This window comes from Panthera tigris, chromosome A2 (genome assembly GCF_018350195.1).
Source record: "Panthera tigris isolate Pti1 chromosome A2, P.tigris_Pti1_mat1.1, whole genome shotgun sequence".
In the NCBI taxonomy this organism is placed as follows: Eukaryota; Metazoa; Chordata; class Mammalia; order Carnivora; family Felidae; genus Panthera; species Panthera tigris.
In genome coordinates this window covers 52,277,507-52,296,255 of record NC_056661.1, presented here as the reverse complement: position 1 = coordinate 52,296,255, position 18,749 = coordinate 52,277,507, and the positions used below count along the sequence as shown (strand labels likewise).

General features: G+C 46.0%; 1 protein-coding gene and 1 long non-coding RNA gene across 2 annotated transcripts in view; one reads left to right on the top strand and one right to left on the bottom strand.

Moving 5' to 3' along the window:
• HRH1 (histamine receptor H1) overlaps window positions 1-9,404 on the bottom strand; it is an 80,679-nt gene extending 71,275 nt beyond the window's left edge. The window contains exon 1 of the mRNA XM_042979514.1: window positions 9,320-9,404. The gene's annotated coding sequence lies outside the window, so the exon portion shown is untranslated. The remainder of the gene's footprint in view (window positions 1-9,319) is intronic.
• A 145-nt stretch (window positions 9,405-9,549) lies between these two features.
• LOC102961728 lies at window positions 9,550-18,359 on the top strand. The gene is made up of 3 exons (XR_006214962.1): window positions 9,550-9,748; window positions 16,219-16,426; window positions 17,562-18,359. It is a non-coding gene; the product is annotated as an uncharacterized LOC102961728 (long non-coding RNA).
• The last annotated feature ends 390 nt before the right edge of the window (window positions 18,360-18,749 follow it).

The following is an 18,749-nucleotide window of genomic DNA, read 5'->3' as shown; positions in this document are numbered from 1 at the left end:
TGATGTGGTGCCTGTGGAATTCTTAATTCTCTGAATAATCTTTGCCCAGGAGGATTACATCTATTCTACCCTAAACGCAAGAAGCAAGCAGAAAAACCCATGAGTTTACCCAATGGCGGTGCTTTAATACTGACCCCCAAGTAGTGCCCTGGCCAGACTTCCCACTTTCAACCACCTGTCTGTCCTAATCCATTTGCTCCAAAACAGTGTCCCCGCCTCCCCACGGCCACCGCCCTCTGGTCCAAGAGATCATCCTGTCTCATCTGGACAACCGCAATAGCCTCCTTACTGGTCTCCCCAGTTCCACTCTAGCATAAGTTAGTCAACATCTCAGACCTCAGTTGTTTTTATCTATAACATGGGCACACTAATTCTTATCTCACAGAGATATCTCCCACATGTTTATGAGGGAGTTTGAGAGATGAAATAAGGCAAGTGTTACTCATGCCCTTCTCTGCTTCCCTTAGGAGCCGGCCTACCTGCAGGGAGCATGTATCCGACTCTGCTCCCCACCAGGAGGGAGAAGGGGCCCTCTGCAGGGCCCAGCACCCAGGCAGGCAGGGACACCCGTCGAATTCTGGCCATCAGCGTTAGCCCACCCTGCTGCTCCAAGGTCACTCCAATTAGTGCCAATGGTGACATGCTGTCCTCCTGTTGCCAACTCTCAGTTGGGCCTGAAGTCAGGCCAGACAAAGGAGTGCTATTTATCGGCCCTTCTAGCCCCAACAGGAGAGAACAGCGAGAGAAACCCTGCCTCCATTCCTAACTTGTCAATGGAGTTTCTCATGGCCTCTGTCAAGCCCAGTGTTGGGTGCTGTGAGAATCAATCAATAAACGACTGACAAATATTGATTGTGCTCCTGCTACAACCATGAAAAGAACCCATCTTTGTTCAGTGTTTCTTACTACTCTAGAAATGCCTAAAAGCAATTTTAGGTGTATGAATGCTACAAAGTACCAGGGACATTCGCCATCTCAATGGTGTTCACTGCCACCTGCATGACTGGGGCATGTCCTTGTCTTTACGGCTCTAGCTGTGATCTCACTTTCTTCATCCAATATGTTTTTCAGTGCACACCTACTAGGTGCTTGTGCCAGTCAATGGAGTCACTGTAGGTATAGCAGTAAACGAGGCAGATAACATCCTGACACTCCTGGAGCTGGCAGTCTGATGGGGACCTATAAGAAAATCAATGGTGAGGAACTGGATTGGGGTGGGGGTGGGGGGTGGTGACCCAAACAAGGTGGTGAGGGAAGGCCTCTCTAAGGAAGGGATATCTGAGTCCTCAGTGATGAGAAGGCATAGTCACTGCAAGTTTGGGAGAAGAGACTCTCAATAATGCTGTGAGAATTATTATTACTAGTATTATTATTCCCTTTTACAGATAAGAAAACCAAGGCCAGGGGGGTTAAAATGCCTCCTCTGAGGTCAGAGAGGTAACCAGGATGTGAAACCCCAACTATTGGCACTAAATTCATTGCCTCTGAGTTCTAGAATTTTTTATTTTTTATTTTTATATGTTTATTTATTTTGGGGGGGGAGAGAGAGAGAGAGCAGGGGAGGGGCAGAGAGAGAAAGAGACCCAGAATCCAAAGCAGGCTCCAGGCTCTGAGCTGTCAGCACAGCCCTATGCAGGCTCAAACCCATGAAATGTGAGATTATGACCTGAGCCGAAGTTGGACACTTAACTATCTGAGCCACCCAGGTGCCCCCTAGCACTTTTTATTTTTATTTTTTAAATATAATTTATTGTCAAGTTAGCTAACATACAGTGTATACAGTGTGCTCTTGGCTTCGGGAGTAGATTCCCAAAGCACCCTCAAGGAGCTTCCAGTCTAATCTGAGAACATATCTTCACACAGAAAGCACCAATCACACAAGGAGTCAGAAATTGATATATGGGATGAACTCAATTTAAACTTTTAAAACCCAGTGGGGTTTGTTTTGGAACACGACAAAATGATTCCCAATTTCTTAGGGGAAAAGAAATCCATATAGTATATTTATTAATTGGTACTTAATAAACATTTATGAGTTGCCAGACTGTGGTAAATCCTTTTTAAATATTAATTCTTTCAAACTTCATGACTTGTTCATTACTCATAGTGATGCTGTAAGTTAATATGGTCACTAACCCCACTCTATACTTGAGGGGATCAAGGGAAAGATGGGGGGGTGATTTGCCCCAGACACACTCTGGAAAGTGGTGGACCCAGAATCGAACCTATATCATCTGGCCCTAGAATATTTGCTCTTACCCTGCGCTGAATTCTGAGGATCATTTATATGACTTAATGTACATACACAACCACATTTTATCTCTTTCTGTCTCACATGAACTTGCTTTCAAGAGATGGTGATGATCTGATTTAAATGCAGAATTCAGGTTTCCCCCCAGTGTGCTCTGGGGAGCTCGTGGGAAGTACTTTAAAGACCTAAGACCATCCTTCCCCAGGGAGGCGGAAACTAGATCCGCCAGAGGCCGATGTCAGGCCCACTATGGTGGATCCAGTTAGGCAGTTAGGTGCCGTGGACAGAGGAAAGAAAATGAGGCTTCCGTCATGGGCTCAGGATCAACAGTCATTGGCAGATGTTCCAGACCACATGTGTGGGCTGGCGATGGACAGTGTTTCGTGTAGGGCAGGGAGAGCGACAGTACGACGGATGTATTTAATGATGGTTTTCTCCAGGAACACAGAAAAGCCAGCTAGCAAATAAACGAAGGTCTCAGAAAGAATAAGCCGAGTGAAAATTGCCTAGAAAAGTTTAAAAGAGAAAAAGAAGAAGAAGCCAGGGGGAAGCAGACGCCTTTGCCAGCTATTAAAAAGTACAGTACACAGATAATCATCAAAGTGACATGGTACAAGCCTCCCCCGCTCTTCTCCACCTGTGCTGTGCCTGGTTGGCATTTCCCCACCGTTTACTGCCATGATCCTGTCTGACGGTTGGCCGCTTGAATCAGTGGAAAGTCCAACACCAGAATAGACAGCCTGGAAAGAGACCTGCTACTAATGACAGGATTTCCCGGTCACACACCCTGATGCCCAAGACAGGAAACCGTGCAAACGGCATCCCTGGGAGGTGCCCAGTGCTGCGGCTCTGCCTCTGACCATACAGGGTGCTTTGGTATCTGATACAGGGGGCACACAGGTGAGGAAAGGAAGAAAGATGGAGTAAACAGGATGGGGGCAACTGGTTAAATATGGGAAAGGGAAATTAAGTCAGATCTGTATCTTACACTCAAATTCAAACAGCTTAGAGAAGGATAACTTAGTGTGAAATATGAAACCATTCAAATAATGACAACCAAAAACCTTGTTTTCCTAATGTGAATAATGGAGATATTAGTAACTACCTTGTAGCATTATTATGGGAATTAAGATACAGGATCCAAATTAGGACAGTGCCTGGAGCTTCTGTGAAAGAGGATTGAGGGAAGAATAGGCAGAGAAGTTTGCCCAAATCTAGCTACCTGCAGTGGGACAGGGGGAGGGGCAGAACCAGTAGGAGGGGTGTGACCCCAGGTCCTAATTGGGGATTCCAAGTAAATGGATATCACAGAGAGGGAAAGCCTCTCCCACCAGCTGGAAGATGAATGGTCCGTGGAGGCAAGTCCCTCCATCTGTGGGCACCAGGGAGTAATAATTCATTGTGAGCACACTATCTGCAGCCACATCAATTTTAGTAGCAGGAAGACGCTCAAGGGGAGCTCACAGGCATCAGACTCTTGCCCTAGGCTGAACTCCATCCATCCAGGATCCCTGGTTGCAACAACCCTACCCAGTGTCCAAGGCTAGGTTCTCCCCACAGCACTCAGGACAGCCGGCTTCAGAGTCCCTGAACCCCTACCTGAGGCAGCCTGAACCTCCCACTGGTAGAAAGTTCCACTTTGGACAGAGCTGAAACCAGCTGTCCTCCCCACCCTTCTCTTCAGCTTCCACCCTCTGAGTCCTCATTGCTGAGTTCACCAAACTCCTCACATGAACACCACCCAGCTTGCACAATCTCTTCTAGAGAACTGAACAAGTAGAAACACTGCCCACCTCGTTTCATGAGGCCAGTGTAACCTTGACACCAAAGCCTGACAAGTAAGCACCAGAAAGGAAAATCACCAGTGGATCTCACGTATGAAAACATGATGCTAAAATCCTCAATAACAGGTGAGCAGAAATAATCCAGCAATAAAAATACTACAGGATGACCCAAGTTGGGTTTATTCCAGAAGTGCAAAAATCACTGTGGATTACCATGTTAACAGGCTGAAAAAGAAAAATCATGTGACTATCTAAGCAGATGTAGAAAAAAAAAATATGTCAAAAACTCTACTTCCATTTATGACCTAAGAAGAAGACAAAAACAAAGAAGAAGAAGAAAAAGAAAAAAAAAATAAACATGTGGCAAAGTGGGAATAGAAAGAAACTTCTTTAATCTGATGAAAATTATCTACCAAAACCCTAGAGTAAACATTATCCTAATTGTCAAATGTGGACAGCTGCTCCATAAGAGTTAAAAAAGGCAAGATGCCCAGTATTTCCTCTTTAATTCATTCTTATACTGAAGTCTTAAGGACTGTAAGGCAAGAGAAAAGAAAAAGAAAAAAGAAAAACCCTGAAAGGACCGGAAAGGAAGAAAAACTGTTACCTGCACCTCCTACAATTCTATAAACACTTCTTCCAAAAGAATCTACATCTTTTTAATTAGTAAGAGACATTAGCAAGATTTCTAGATACAAATCAATATACAAGATGCTAACATATTTTCCCAAAATGTAACCAACAGAATATTAATGCAAAAATATACATATATATATTTAATTTATAATAGCATGCAAAATATCAAATAAATAGGACTATATCTAACCAAAGATGTGCAAGACCACCAAGGGAAATTAAGAAACTATATTGTAAGAAATTAAAGCTATCCTAAATAATGAAGAGAGATACCATGTTCATGGAAGACTAAATACTACACCTTCCCATCCCCAATGGAGCAACAGAGAGCTCAGCAGAAAGAGGGAGCAGATCGGAGTGAACTGGGCTTATATTCTACCTCCTAGTTATTAGGGGACAATGGATATGAAAGCACTTTTTAGAGTGCTATGTAAATACAGGGATTCTTATGACCAGCATTATTGCCTCTTACTGGTCTGAGTGTGGGGGAAAAAGTTCTCCCTCCCAGATAAGGCCAGCCTCTGCTCATCAATTTCTCATTAAGGGCATTGCTGAGTGCTTACTCTGTATGTAACATTTCCTTATTCAGTCCTCACAACAACCTACAAGGTGGGTGCTATATTAACTCCATTTGACATATGAGAAAGCTGAGGTTCAAGCAAGCAACTTGTCATTCATAGATCCATTTATTCATTCATTGGACATTCATGAACCCCTCCTATGCACCAGGAGCTGTGAATACCATGGTGAATGAGACAGACACAGTCCCTGCTCTATCAGAATGGATAGTGGGAAGATAGCCAAAAGTCATACCACAACTAATGAGCTGGCAGAATGAAGATTCAAACTCAGGTCTGCTGAACACCAGAGTCCATGCTTTTAATCACTCCCTGGAGATGCCTTCCTCAATCTCCTCTACTCCATCCTCTCTGTTGTGATGTAAAGATTTCTAACATCCATTCTGCTGGCAGAGGCAAGTTTCAATGGGCCTTGCCATGCAAGCTGCTACACAAATTGAGAGCTGTCAGCTTCGATCCCAGCCCATGTGATCTTCCTGCATTATCACTGGAGAATTACAGCAGGAAAGATGAATGCATAAAAGAGGAGAGGCATCCTGCCCGCCCCCCCCCCCCACAGCATCAGCGGCATTGTTCCCAATGAGTGTGTGCCTGAGTCCTCTGCCATCATTAATGGCAGAAGTGAGTCACTTATAAATAAGATACGGGAGCTTTATTATAATTACATCCCGAGATTCAGAAATGCTCAGCGTCACTGTGAAAGGGAGGGCAGCAGGTGACTGAGGCTTGAATGATCCCTCTGCCAGGTACATCTTTCAGATAAAACGTCTTGGATCAGTAGCAATTACTGCTAAGGCTTGGCCTGAATGCTAATGAGAATTACTTACAATTGCATGTAATTCTTTGCCATTTGTACTATCTGCTTTTTTCCTTCTTTTCTCTGCTTTTCCGTCTTGGTATTAATCCTGAGAACCAGACACTGGGAAATACGATTAAAGACCATTTTGCAGATAAAAAGACTGATGCCCAAGGTCACCCAGTTCAAAGGTCTAGGGCTGGAGTTCTAACCCTGAGGTTTTGTTTGTTTGTTTTGTTTTTGTTTGTTTTTGTTTTTGTTTCTTTACCTCACTTGCTGTCTTTAAGGGCAAAAAATTTTGGAACTCTGGATGTGTCCACTCCACTTACCTGGAAGGTACACAAAATATCCCGAGTCAACAGGACAGGCTTGAGTAGTGTGTTCTATTGAGGCCTTTGCCTTAGTGAGGACAGGGCAGCTGGGGCAGATCTTATGAAGCGAACTTCAAACCGACCCTCTGCCATCCCATAACCACCAAGAGGCTCAGGCTTGGGCCTGGGAAATGTTGTGAAGAGAGGATTTTAAGACAGAAGATAGGAAGGTAGGAAAGATAGGAAGAACCTTTGTCCTGCCCACAGACACTAGAAAATTGCCCCAAACCCATGGCCCACGGAACCAAGCCAGAGAATGAAGTTCAAGCAACTGCTTGAAGCAGTGGGCTTCACCCTAACAGTGACAATTATGGGAACGCTTAGCATTTTATGAGTTCCTAGTGGAGTGCCAGAAGTTTCAGTAAGTCTGCCCTGAGACATCGGGCTTCAGGCTATTTAAAGCTGAAGACCACACTAAGATTTCTGGGACAAACCACTTACGTCTCCCACTTGACAGATGAGAGAAAGCAAGAGGATTGCACTGGTGAGGCAGCTTGCAGACGGCAGATCCAGGATATAAAGCTGGGCCTGTTTGACTTTAATACTAACACTCATGACAACTAACGTTTAAACAGCACTTTTATGTATGACATGGCACCATGTAAGTACTTGGCGCATCTGAACGCAATTCTCTCAGCAATCCAGTGAGGGAGGTGCTATGAACATTCCTATTCTAGAAATGGGGAAACTGAGGAACAGAGTGGCGTAGCAACTGGCCCAAGGCCACAGAGCTCATAAACAACACTGGAATTTGAGCCAGCCCCGGGATCCACACTTTTGCAGCGTTTGCTATGCTTCCCTCCTCTTTGTTATGAAAAGGCCACTCCATTTCCACCAGGCACAACTCCACTGTGAAAAGGAAAGTGCAAACATGGAATTCTGACAGACTCCAATGGCAGGAGGTTCACATACAAGTTCTTCCTTCCTTGGACACTTGAGGGCCAAGAGGGACCACTCCCAGCTCAGGACTGCCCAAACTCCCCCGGGCTGCAGGCGCCTCTTGAGGCTGCTCCAGTCTCCACCCAGCTCTGAAATCACAGACAGGGAGTGCTGGGCCAACTCTTGCCTTAGAAGGATTCTGCATCACACTGGAAAACGGTACCAGGCTTTCCCTCCCCTCTCCACAGATTCTCTCTCCACCAGGGGCAATACCTCTTGATAGAGCCAGGTAGCCTCAGGTGGCCTTGGGCTTATAGCAGGGTCTAGCAAGTCCTGAATCATATTAGTGTATTTACATGGGGTTGGCAGGGATTCCTGTGAATGAGGACCCACCCAGCAGCAGGTCCCCTCGAGGACATCCATGAGAGAAAAAGGAGAATGGTGCGCAGGCATTAGGGACCCCATTCTTTAACTCTGCTTCTGCCAGCCACAAGAAGGAGGGACCTATCTGCAGCCTGAGTTTCACTGATAATCTGGAAGGAGTCAGGTAAGACTTGTGTTGAAATCCCAATTCTGCCACGGACCAGCTGGGCAACCTCAGGCAAGTCACTTAACCTCTCTGAGCCTCAACAGAGCATCTGTCCAATGAGGTTAGTAGTAATAGTGCCTACCTTGTAAGGTTGCTGTGAGAACTAAATGGGATAATGCATAATGACACTACAGTTGGTGCTCTCTCTCCCCCTCTCAGTCCATGCTGGTTCCTGACTGCCAAGAATGGGCATATATCAGATCCCCAACTCCCCTCTCTTTCCTGTTCTGGAAATACACTCCATCTGTGCTCCACTCACAGTGGCCCACCCCTCACCAAAGAAGGAATTCCCCAGCACCTTTCAGCCAGGCTCAGGACAAGCACTGTCCCCTCTTTTCGGACTCCAGGTCTGAGGTGGGAGCCCCCTGCCGGAGGACAGCGACTCTGCCCGCAGCATCTCTGCACTACCAGCTGCCAGGCAGAGAGGACACCTTAAAGAGATTAAGGCGTTGGAAGGGGTCTTCTGAGGGGGGTGGGAGGTGGGTGTGAGGGGGACAGTCACCCAGGGGGAGAAAGCGACATCCATAAAGAACTGCTGCTCTCCAGTGTCTGCTCCTGACTTCGGTGGCTCCTTCCAGAAAAATCCAGAGCAACTTCCAGAATTTGGTCCCCGCTCACTCTTGCCCTGAAAGAGCAACCCCTACGCGCTTCGGCCACCAAAATCCACTCCCTAGCAGTAATGGCCACCCATTTTTCCAAAGGATCCTCCCCTCGGTACAATGAGGAGGTGGTCCGTCCCTCCTGGGCTTGCCGAAGACCTCTGGCGGTGGTCTCAATGCTCCCCATTGAGGACCCCGGTGACGCTGAACCAGGGGCTTCTCCGCGTGTGGTTATGTGGTTTGAGTCAGGCCTCCTGGGGCTCAAAACCCTGGTTCTCTCCTTGACTTGGTCGCCCTCCTTGGCACAACTTTCCCTCTCTAAGCCTCAGTTTTCTCCTCTCTAAAATGGGTGTAATAACACCCGGTTCCTGGCGTTGCAGGGAGAATCCCAACAGGCACCGGATGCCCAGCGCCTGGCACAGATAACGCACTCCACAGACGGGCTGGGACTGCGGTTAGCATCGAACTCAGCGCCAGGGGCAGCTCTGGAAAAGCTGGGGACTCGCCCTCTCCGCCCCAGAACCCGGAGGCAGACGCTCTGGGCGCGCGCCCTGGCGAACCCCGGGGAAGCCACAGGTGTCTGCGCGTCGGGGCGAGGCGCTAGAACGGAGTATGAGGGCGGGTGCAGTGCAGCGAGCCGCGCCGCGGGACCCTCCCCGAGCCGCCGGTGTCCCTAGGGCCCCCAAGCGCGCCCACCCTGCGCCCGCCGGCTCCCGAGGTCCGTGCTGCTCCGCAGGGATGCCCAGACCCCAGTGGCCAGCGCACAGCTTCGCCCCGCCGCTGCGGCCCCGCTGCGGCCCCTGCCCGCGCCCTGCCCGCGCTCCGTTCTGACTCACCGGCGCCGGCTCCGGCGAAAGTTTGGTGGCGCGGCGGGCGCGGCGGCCAAGCTGCTCGATGCTCTGCGGCGGCGGCGGCGGCGGCGGCGGCGGGGGCGCGGACTGCGGAGGCGGGGCTCCGGAGGAGGAGGCGCGCCGAGGGGGGCCAGCCGGGGAGGGAGGCGGAGACCCGGGCCCGCGGGCCTGCGGCGCCCCCGCCTCCGGCTCCGCGCTCCCAGGGCCGCCCCCACGCCGGGAGGGGGCGCGAGGGGGCTCCTGTGGCTCGGTTCGGACACCTTCTCCCGCCTCCTGCCGCGCACCCCGGCCTCGGGCTCCGCGCAGCGTGACAGCTCCTCGGGTTTGGAGAGAAGGGTTTCGGAAGGGTCAGAACCCTGGGAGAACTCCCCACCGCCCACACTCACCTGAGGGCGGACGGACGGGCGGAAATAGGTAAGTCCAGACAAAGAAGCAGAGCTAGAAAGTCAGAGAGATGATGTTTGGCAAAGTCAATGACAGACTGAACGACAGACATCTAGTGATGCCCCCACCTCCACTTATTCCTGCTGGAGAGGCCAAAATAGAAACAGATGGACAGAGCCAGACAGATGCAGAAACTGTAAGATTGACAGAGACGCCACCCTAGAGGTTTCATGGCGAACTAGAGAGACACCCCCACCCCCCAACCCCCGCCAAGGTCTAGAACGCCATACCCCTCATCTATTTCTCCTTAGCCCCTCCAGATGAGCTCAAGTTTCAAAATGAAGATGTTTCCATTGGCATCCTGTGCTAGACTGAACCTAGAGTTGGGACCACGGGAGACTGCAAGGGCGGGGGTGGAGGGTGGTTTTTCTACAGGTCCCCCGGAGCCTCTGCCCCGTGACTCTGGGAGCCTGAGAATTCTTACCGGCTGCCTTCAGTTCCAAAACTGGGGAGGAGTGCCAAAGTTTTCTTTCCTCAGCACCGGGAAAACTTTTGAACCTCTAAGCAGTTATGGCCTCAGATCTTATCTCAACACTTCAGAAGAGACACCCAAGTTCAGAGGGAGAGAGGAAAATAACTGTTTGTTGGGGGGGGGGGTGTAGGATGTGGGTTGGGGGCATGGTGGGGGTTTTAGCTTCCTCTGAGTAGAAGGCAATTCCACTCAGTAGTTATGGGATCACTTAAAGCTAGTTTGAGACCCAGCTTCACAAGCTGTGTGTGGTATGTTAATGATCCCTCTTTCTGGCCTCAGGGTCCACATGTACAAAATGAGAGTTAATAAAAACAGCTGTCATAGTGCCATGTACTCTTCTAAGAGCTACAGGTGCTTACTCATTTAATCCTCATGACACCCTGAATAAGTAAGAATTATTATTATTCCTATTTCACAGAGGAGAAAACTGAGGTACAGAGTCTAGGTTAAGTAACATGCTCAAGGTCACACAGCTAGTGTGGAATCCACTCTATGCAACCTGGTTACAAGGTCCAAGGTCACGGTTATTGGGCTGTAATCTTCGTCTCCCTGGGACTGCTGGAAAGTCCTATGAGGTCATTTACATAAGAGACTTAGCAAGTACTCCATAAATGGTAGTTCATAGACCATTGAACCTGTCTGCAAGGTAGGGATTAAAGCGTTGATGGTGATGCCCAGAGATAGGAGACTTTGGGTTCAGGATAGCTGACAAGCCATGTTACCACCCTGGGTACCAGTTCTGACCTTCATGAATCAGAGAGACAAGGGACTCCCCCTTTGTTCCTCTAACCAGACTTCTATTCATTAGCATACCCCTCAACCAGAACTCACTCTGAATCCACAGTTAGCCCCCCTCCATTCCCTGGTGAATCTCCAGGGCTGGCATATTTTACACTCTACCAGACTAATGCCCCTTTAGGAGGAATTGAGTTAGCACTTGGGGTAGCAACTGTTACAAACTCTAAGAGAAATGCAGTCTATCCCCTACAGCTGTGGGGCTGACAGAAGTAAGAGGTTGGGGGGAGCTTGGAAAAGTCTGGGTCCACTTCCATTCCCTCTCCTTTCTGCAATTCAGCAAAAGTCTGCTTACTTGAAATTCCTCTCCAAAGTTTCACTTCCCAGGCTGGTGTTAGGCCTACTAAGCCCATAGTGATCACCACTTTTAGAAACATCAGCATTTTAGAAAGAGCAGGTCAGACATTATTTGAAGCCCCTGGCAGGCAGGGTGTGTGTTGTTTGTTTTGCTGCAGCATTTGGAACTGATAGATCATAACTCAGGCCACATCCTGGGTGTGTGAGACAGAGGTGGGTAACCAACTTACTAATAACATACAGGCAGCAGAAGAAAAATAATAGTAAGCCCTTTCTCATATTTACCATGTGCCAGGCTCTCAGATCATTAGACATAATCTGATATACCTACTCCTCGCAACAATTCTGTGAGGGAGATATTGTTAGCTTCCTATTTTGCAGATGAGAAAACTGAGGCACAAATCGGGGAAGAAACTAGTTCAGCATATACAGCTAGCAAGTCATTCCAAGAGTAGACAGTTAAGAAGATGCTGAACCAGGTCTGGAACCTAGATCAGTCTAGCTCCATGAGCCTGTTCATACTTGTGTGCTTGGTGGAAGAAAGCTAGAAAAGGGGGACTTGTTGAGCCCCTGAGTAGAGATTAGAGGTATGGATTAAGAAGGGGTAAATGAAAAGTATCTGTTCTACCACTTGTTAGTTCAGTGCTTACTTTGCTTCTCTGAGCCTCAATGACCTCATCTGTTACATGAGACTAACAATACTTGTGTCATACCCAGGGTTTTAGTGGTGATTCTTTTGGTTGTAGGTAACATAAACCCAATTATAACCAGGTTCAGCCAAAAAGAGTTCTGAACTGAAAATTTTAAGAAGACATTTTGGATTCAGACATAGTCTGTGCCAGAAGCTCAAAGGAAGTTGTCATGAATCTGTTTCCCTCTATGTCTTGACTGTTTTCTTTTGTGTCTGTTTTATTAGCAGGCTGAGTCTTTCCACAGGAAAGCAGAAATGGCCAATTAAGCCACCTCAAAGCAAAGAGATCACTACCTTAAAACTTCCAGCAAAAATCCCAGGGTTGACCCCCATTGGCCTGGATTGGGTCACATGTCCAGCCCTGAACCTATCACAATTGCTCTGATTGGCTAAGCCTGAGTTACATATCTATAGCTAGAGTCAGGAAGTGGGGTCAGCCCCTCCAAAGTTATAAGGACTAGGATTGTGTGGGGGATGGTTCCCTAAAAGCAAATCAGGGTGCTCTTAGCAGGATAATGGGGCATTGGGGCATTGGTGCTGGGCAGCCACAGAACCCAGTCATAGAACCCATGTCCCTTGAACTGAAACAAATCCCAGTTAAAGTAACAGCTGAAAAGTGTTATATCGCTCACTAACCAAAGGAATTTTCTTTGCATTTGCCCAGGGACACTAGAAATCACAAAGCCTTTAAGACCCAGAGGAAATGAATGCCACTTATGTTGGACTCCCAGACTGCAACAAGCTATGGCCCAGGGGACCTGGGAAGAGTGCTCAGTCCAGCTCCCCACACCCATCACATTATGAACTCAGCCATTTCCTCCAGGGACTCTGCACTCTAGGTGCTGAGAGCTCCAACTGGTCATTTTTCAGATAGCTGCCCAAAGAAGGCAAGATGGCCCTTCTCTTGTTATACTTCCAGTTCAGTTTGTGAGAACAGATGTTAGTTCTTCACAGCCAAGTATCGAGCATGTTATTTAGAGTTATCGCAATTGACCCTTTCAACTTGGCCCAGATGCAGTTCCAGAGTTTCTGGCCTTGGACAGTTAGTGTGACTTCTCCATTATAAATGTCGTTAGACTGGCACACCGTGAAGCTTATCTATTTAAAGGAAAGTGAGCAAGAATGGCATATGTCAAGCTGGAATAAGACCTACCCCTTCCTTCCCCACTTAAGTAAAGCACATAGGTTAGGAGTGCACACTGCTGGTGGAGTGGGAACTGATACAGGCTTCCTGGAGGGCACTTTGGAAGCAAATGTTGAGGACTTTAAAAATGTTCGGTCTAGGGGTGTCTGGGTGACTCAGTTGAGTCACCGATTTTGGTTCAGGTCGTGATCTCATGATTCATGAGTTCGAGCCCCACATCAGGCTCCGCGCTGACAGTGTAGAGTTTGTGTGGGATTCTGTCCCCCTCTCTCTCCCAAAATTAAATAAACATTTAAGACAGTTCAGTCTATGAGTGAAATAAGTCAGTCAGAGAAGGATAGATATATGTTTTCACTCATATGTGGAACTTGAGAAACTTAACAGAAGACCATGGGGGAAGGGGAGGGGGAAAAATAATTACAGAGAGAGAGGGAGGCAAACCACAAGAGACTCTTAAATACAGAGAACAAACTGAGGGTGGATGGGGGGTGGAGAGAGGGGAAATGGGTGTTGCGCATTGAAGAGGGCATTTGTTGGGATGAGCACTGGGTGTTGTATGTAAGCCAATTTGACAATAAATTATATGAAAAATAAATAAAAATAAATAAAAAGTTCGGTCTATTTTTCCATACCCTGTTTTTCCTGAGCAAATAATCATTTAGATATCACCAAGATATACATAAAGATGTTCATTGCAGTGTTGTATACAATAGGAGAAGATGGAAAATAATCCAAATATCTAACTATAGGGAACTGGTTACACAAATTATGGTATATCGAAAGAATGGACCATTCTACAACTGTTAAGGTAATATTAGAGACTATGGAATTACGTGAAAATGGGTTATGCTATGTAAAGTTAAAAGGGCAAGTTACAAAAGACTAGGTATGCATAAACTCACTTTGTGAAAAAATATACCTATTTGTGTATAAAAAAAAAACCCTAAAGTAGTTGCATTAGGCATAGTGGGAAGGAGAGGAAAATTGATAGGTGCTTTTGGTGTTTATTTATCTGTATTACCTAATATTTCTTTAGTAAATTTGTATTACTTTGGTAATTAGGGAAAATGCCCAAATAACTGTTATAAAAGGATCTGTGTTTGGTTTCCTTTTAGAAAAGCACTTTCATTCATTGAAAGATCACAAACCAGAAGTGAGATTAAATTGACCTATCTGCCTTTCTCTCTCTGTCTCTCTCTCTGTCTCTCTCTGTCTCTGTCTTTCTCTCTCTCTCTGGCTAGGATGCGTGGAGACGAATGGGGAGCTTAAGCCTGGCAGTGGCAGTAAAGCTGCAAACCAAAAACTGCAGAGACCAAAAACTCTACGTGTGGAAAATGTCTGTGAACTCCAATGGACGTTCATATATACTCCAGGAGAACACATATGGCCTAGAAATGGGTTCAGCATAAACTCTTTTTGCCCCTCCAGCCCCATATGACTGCTTCTCCATTTCTCAGCTTCTGTCTCCCCATCTAGTTACCTAGGAATTGGCAAAGGCCTGGGGGAAGTCACACAGAAGACTGGGCTCACCTCTATGTGTTTCTTTTCATTCTGGGATCTTGATCCTTCAGGTCTTGGCTTCCTGGAGAGCTCTCTGATGCCTTCTAACAGATTTTCATGTTCTTTTTGACAGTTCTAGCCAGGATTTCGAGTTGTTTATTGAGAGAATTGCTCTCTGCAAGCTAGTTTGTCTTGAGCAGAAACAGAAGTTGGGTCATACGTTATTTAAGTGAAAATGGCTAGTTATGAAATGTATGCACCATGGGATTCTATTCATATGCAGAACATGTATATGTGTTTAGTCAGAAGAAATACTGGAAGACTGAAAGCTACATACAGCATCTATCTCTGGCTAAGTTTTCATTTTTTAATGTTTAGCTGGTATTTTTCAAAGTTTATACAGTGGACTCTGACCATGTCTAATCTAGGAGTGAGTTTTGAAGTCATTTGTACCCATTTTAAAAATGTGGACACTAAGGCCGAGAACATTTAAATTCATTTCAGTTGAACAATTATTGGAGGCTTACTGTGAGCAGAGAACCATGTTATGGGCCCCTGGGGCATTGAAAGAAATAACACCTAGTCACTTATTCCTCTATCTCAAGCATCTCCACATGTGCTTGACTTTGGGATAAGAGAGTGAAGATGACAACAATCTGCCCTCAAGATAATCTAGCTGTGCAGAAAGATATCTGAAGACACCATCCCAGGGATGATGTGGTAAATGCTAAAGCAGTGACGTGGTAGAGACTGTGCTTTGCCTCTTAACAACCATTCTTTCAATATCAAACTACAAGACTGGATTTCCCAGCCTCCCTTCCAGCAAGGTGTGGTCATGTGACTTTATCCATCTTGCACTGTCTATCTCCATACTTCTTTTACATGAAAAAGAAACTTATTTTGCTTATCACCCTGTTATTTTGGATCTTCTCTTTCATACAGATAAACTAATCCTAACTCACACAAATCCCAAAAATAAAGTGCTATGGGAACAAAGGAGTAAAGGGAGGCTGGAATGCATATTTCTACTCTTGAGCATCAAGGAAGTCAGAGGAGGTGTAAAAGGTGTGAAGAGTTCACCAGTAGGATGGGCAGGGATTAAGAAGGAAGAGGGTTTCAGGCATACCATGCAGGGAGCATGAGCACCGGGCTGGAAATGGGTAATGGAACGGGCTGGAGATGGGCGCATATGTGTTGGAATCAATCAGCCTGGACTCAAATCCTATCACAACTTTTAGCAAGTCACTTCATTGCTCTATGCCTCAGTTTCCCTGTCTATAATATGAGGATAATAGTGGTATTAACCTCATTGGGTTGTAGAGGAAGTTGGGAGGAGAACATGAGTTAACATGAAAAATGCTAAGAGCAATGCCTAGCACATGGTGAGTACTCAGTAAATGTTGGCTGTTATATGCTTATCTGTAAAATGAGGTAATCATAGTCTAACCTTATAGGGTGGCCAATGTGTACAATATGGCACAGGGCTTTATACAGAGGACGTGCTCAACTATTTAGCTCTCTTCCTCTTCCCTTCCCTCAAGGAGCTTACAATCAGCATTTGACAAGTCTTCACTGAGCCTCTACTGTGTGCCAGGTCCTGGCACAGAAGGTTGCTGATTCCAGGACAAATCAGACCTTATTCCTGACCTCCAGCTGCTTAGTCTCAAGAAGAGGAAAGGAAAATAAAGAGACAAATATAATACAGTGTGAAAAGTACAACAGTGGTCCAATTTCAGTTCATGAACTCAGGTGAGCAAGAAAGGTAACTTTAGTTTTTATTAGGTGAGCTCAGTCTCTGCTCTGATCACCCATTTTGGGTAGAAATCCTTAATCTCAGGTAAGTTAGGTTTTTCCTATTTCTCTGGGGGTAGTAGGTCAGTTCGAGGACTGCTGCGGGGACATCTGGGGTGCGTCATCACTTATCCACTCTGGCATCTGTTAAGACATCTTTGTTCCTGTCCGAGGAGAGGTCACCACCTGCACAGGGCACTGCTAAGTTATCTCTTGTCCCTAAGTCTCATTTCCTCCCTCAGCTGCTCCTGGGTCCTTCCAAATGCACAGGACCCATTGCTCAGCTCCCATGGCCCCTGGGGTACAGAGAACTCTGGTAGACATTTGAGGTTCTTCAGCCCAGCCAAACACAGCCATTTGTCTGTAAGCACAGGCTTTTCTACGTTCAATTTCTTTGAACTTATCTGGAGATTCTAGGGCTTTACTCCAAGCTCGGATATGTCCAGAGAAGGGGCAGGTTCAAGTGTCCCTTTCCTCAGGAGCTCTTACCACCCATCTCTCCCTTTGCTGCTGCTCCAGCTCTCTCTCCTACTCTTGTCTGTGTCAACCTTTTAAAAGAAAAAGGTAAGTGATTCAGCCAGCCAAATCCAGTTCATTCAGAAATAGCAGAGAATTGTAATTCAGGACAAGCGAACTGTAAGGGACCATAGACAAATCTCCAGAACAAAGGAGGAGAGTGTTCTTTATAAAGGAAAAAATGGAGTTGGTGGGGGGTGTTTTGAACCCAAGTTCATTGGAGGAAAATGAGAGTTTGAAGAAGTGGGGGCCTCTCCTGGGCTACAGGCAAGGGCACCCTCCTTTGCCCATCCAGAGGAAAGCTTTCTTCTTCCTGCTGTGCTACACAAGCTTCTACCATGGCTTCCCTACTTCAATTCTGAGTTAGGTTTCCTTAACACATTTTTACATCTGGAAGCTCTTATCTAGTTTCAGGGAGGGGAGCCTTGCTCCTCAATACCCTGCATTTTCCCATATTCATCATGTCATCAGTATACAACAACCTTTTGCTGTTGCTCTCATGATCCTAGACTTTAGAAACTCAAAAGCTAAGAAAATATTTTGTTTTATTTTTTTATTTTTTATTTTATTTTGGCAGAGCCAGAAAAAGGAAGTAGCCTTGAGACAATATCTTAAGATAAGACTTCCGGGTAACAGAAATTAGCAAGAATGAAAAACAACCCAAGGAGCTTCCCCCACATCTGCCATCAGAACAGCTAAGCTTAAGACAAGTGACAACATCAAGTGTTGGCCAGGATGTGGAGCCCCTGGAACTCTCATACACACCTGGTGGAGATGCAAAATGGCACAGGTACTTTGGAAAACTGCTTGGCAACTTTAATAAACAAAGATTGGCCTGAGATCCAGAAATTCCACTCATAGGTATGTCTCTGAGAGAAATGAAAACATGTCCACAAAAACTGTACGTCAATCTTAACAGCTTTATTCATAATAGTCCAAGCCGGAGACAACCTAACTATCTACTCAAATAGGAGTTTGAATAAATAGTGTGGTAAATCCATAGTATGGGATACCACACAGTAATCAAAGTGGATGAATGATTGCTGCCCACAACAACACAGAAGAAAAAAATCATTATGTTGAATAAGAGAAACCAAATGCAAAAAAAAAAAAAAAGTTGAATATTATATAATTCTACTTATGTGAAATTCAGTAACTGGCAAACCTAATCTATGGTTTTACAAGTGGTTGCCTCTGGGGGAGAGGTGGGGAACGGGACTGTTTTTGACCTAGAAGGGGCAATGGAAGCAGGTGTTAGAACAATTCTACACTTCGATCTTTGGGATGGTGACACAGGTATATACAAAGGTAAAATTTTTAAGTTTTTAAAAAATGTTTATTTCTTTTTGATAGAGAGACAGAGAGCGAGCATAAGCCAGGGAAGGGCAGAGAGAGAGAGGGAGACACAGAAATCTGAAGCAGGCTCCAGGCTCTGAGCTGTCAGCACAGAGCCCGATGGAGGGCTTGAACCCACGAACTACAAGATCATGACTTGAGCCAAAGTCGGATGCTTAACTCACTGAGCCACTCAGGTGCCCCGTTTTTTTAAAAAAAAATTTAATGTTTATTTATTTTTGAGAGAGAGAGAGAGAGATACAGCACAGGCAAGCGTATAGATAAAAATTTCAGTATTTGTACATTTTACTATATGTAAATCATACCTCAGTTTTTAAAATTTCATTTTAGTTAAAAACACACACAGCCTACTATTTCAAAAGTAATATGCTACCCTCGGCACTATGAAGAGGTAAGCACATAGCACTCT